This window comes from Galeopterus variegatus, unplaced genomic scaffold (assembly GCF_000696425.1).
Source record: "Galeopterus variegatus unplaced genomic scaffold, G_variegatus-3.0.2 Scaffold9975, whole genome shotgun sequence".
Classification (NCBI taxonomy): domain Eukaryota; kingdom Metazoa; phylum Chordata; class Mammalia; order Dermoptera; family Cynocephalidae; genus Galeopterus; species Galeopterus variegatus.
In genome coordinates, this window is record NW_007736086.1 from 27,096 (window position 1) to 29,587 (window position 2,492).

Genomic DNA, 2,492 nt, shown 5'->3' on the forward strand with positions numbered 1-2,492 from the left:
TAGGGTTTCTGATGAAAAGTCTGATTTTTTTTTTCCTGATAGGTAAAACCGATAAACCTTATAGGTTACTTGATGCTTCTGTCTTCCAGCTTTTAAGATTCTCTCTTTGATTCTGAGTTTTGCCAGTTTGACTGTAACATTTCTTGGAGGGGACCTTTTTTGGATGAATATGTTGGGGGAACTTTGAGCTTGCTGTATCTGAAGATCTGCATCTCTCCCTAAACCTGGAAAGTTTCTGCTATTATTTAGTTGAATATGTTTTCAATGTCATTTCATTTTTCCTCCCCCTCTGGAATACACATAGTTTGAATATTTGAGCACTTGAGGTTGTCTGTTATTTCTCTTAGATTTTCTTCAGATTTTTAAATCCTTTTTCTTTTTTCTGTTCTTTTTTTTTGTTTGCCTGTTTTATTTTAAACAAGATCAGACATTCTCTCTTCTGCTTGATCCAGCCTGCTTGTTAATCTCTCTGTTGTGTTTTTATTTCGTTAATTGAGTCCCTCAGCTCCACAAGCTCTGCTACATTCTTGTTCAGATTTCTTTCTAAGTTTCCTCCTTCAGGTCCTGTATCTTTTCTTTCATTTTGTTGCATTGTCTAACTTAGTCTTCTTGTGCCTCATTTAGTTTCCTTAGGATTGTTGCTTGAAGTTTCTTGTCAGTCATTTCAAGGACTTCCTGTTCTATAGGGTCTAGAACTTGAGAGTTATTATATTCCTTTTGTGGTGTCCTACTTTCCTGGTTTTTCATATTTCTAGTATGTTGAGAGCCATCCTGCTATAGGGAACGGAATGGGAGCCTGAGTAGTGATACCCCTTGTTCAACAGGCTGCAAGGGGATTCCATGTGTGTGACATGGCTCCATGCAATTTCCTGTTTGTTCACCTTTGGTTGCTTGACAAGGCTTCCCAGAATTAAACAGCCTAACCTTTTGGCTTAGTATGGCTTTGGGAGATACATGGGCCCTGGAGTTTCTCAAAGAACATGATAATAATATATCAAAGTTAATTGGTTTATTTCAAAGGCATTGTCAGTGTTAGAGGTGTTTTTGATGTATGTTCCTGGAATAGGTTGGCTTGATTTTATTTTCTTGTTGATTTTTCCTGTTAGTGATGTGTGCATTGACCCATAATTTTAGAATAACTAGTTCTATAGTTGTGATCATGCTTTTGTTCATGTGGAATGAAGTTATTATGTTGGATTTCTATCCACATCCCTCAGGGAGACAGTGGGTCTGAGTGCAGTGGTGTTTACAACTATTTGATCATAAACAGTTACAGATTTCTTTGTTTTTCCCCATTCCCACAGTTTCACTTGATTTACCAAGAACATGTTTTTTCCCTAGTAATAATAAGAATGATATAGTGTGTTTTTTGTTAGTTTGAGTAGGATCATTTAACTTTCACTTTGTCCCCTGTGCTGTTTCCGAAGTCTATTGGCAGGGAAATAAAATATTTTATTATAAAATAAATAAGTTAAATAGTAGAGAAACACAAACAAAATTTGATATTAATAGGTTTTGTTTAAATCAGTTTGTAACACAACATTTGTAACAATAACATAGAAATTTAATAAAGATTTATAGCTATATTTTATAATATTCATGTTATAAACATTGTGATTTTGATTGTAAATTAAAATGATCAATATAGAGTATAAGCAATATTNGGTGCATAAATATTTATGACTGTTATATATCTTCTTGTTGGATAGATCCTTTTATCATTATATAGTGGCTTTCTTTATCTTTTTTATGGTTTTTGTTTTAAAGTCTATTTTATCTGATATAAGAATTGCTATTCCAGATCATTTTACTTCCTATTTGCATGGTATCTCTTTTCCATCCCTTCACTTGTAGTCTGTGTATGTCTTTACAGGTGAGGTGGGTCTCTCAAAGGCAGCATATCGTTGGGTCCACCTTTTTCATCATATCGGTCTGTGTCTTTTGAGTGGGGAATTCCAACCTTTAACATTAAGAGTTATTATTGAAAGGTATTGATTTACTTATGGCATTATATTGATTTTTGTTTGGATGTTTTAAATATATTTTGTCCTTTCTTTCTGATTTACTTTTTGTCTTCTGTGTTTGTTGGATATTTTTTTTTTCCTCTTTTTGGGGAACATTTTATTTTCCTGGTGGGTTTTTTCCTCTATCTTGTGTATTCGTGATGGTGATGGTTATTTTTCAGGTAGCTGACCCTGTACTCACTTGAGAATTTCTAGTAAGGCTGGTCATAAGGTAGTGAACTCCTACAGTTTTTGCTTGTCTGGGATATATACAATTTGTCCTTCATTTCAGAAGGATAGCCTTTCTGGGTAAAGTATTTTTGGCTGGCAACTTTTGTCTTTTAGTATTTTGAATATATCATCCCATTCTCTTCTGGCTTTTAGGGTTTCTGATGAAAAGTCTGATTTTCTTTTTTTCCTGATAGGAAAAACCGATAAACCTTATAGGTTACTTGATGCTTCTGTCTTCCAGCTTTTAAGATTCTCTCT

The 2,492-nt window shown here is 34.0% G+C and overlaps 1 pseudogene; it reads left to right on the forward strand.

Annotated features, from left to right (window-relative positions):
• The window catches only part of LOC103609708, a 7,960-nt pseudogene extending 5,478 nt beyond the window's left edge, over positions 1 to 2,482 (forward strand).
• Positions 2,483 to 2,492: the final 10 nt, after the last annotated feature.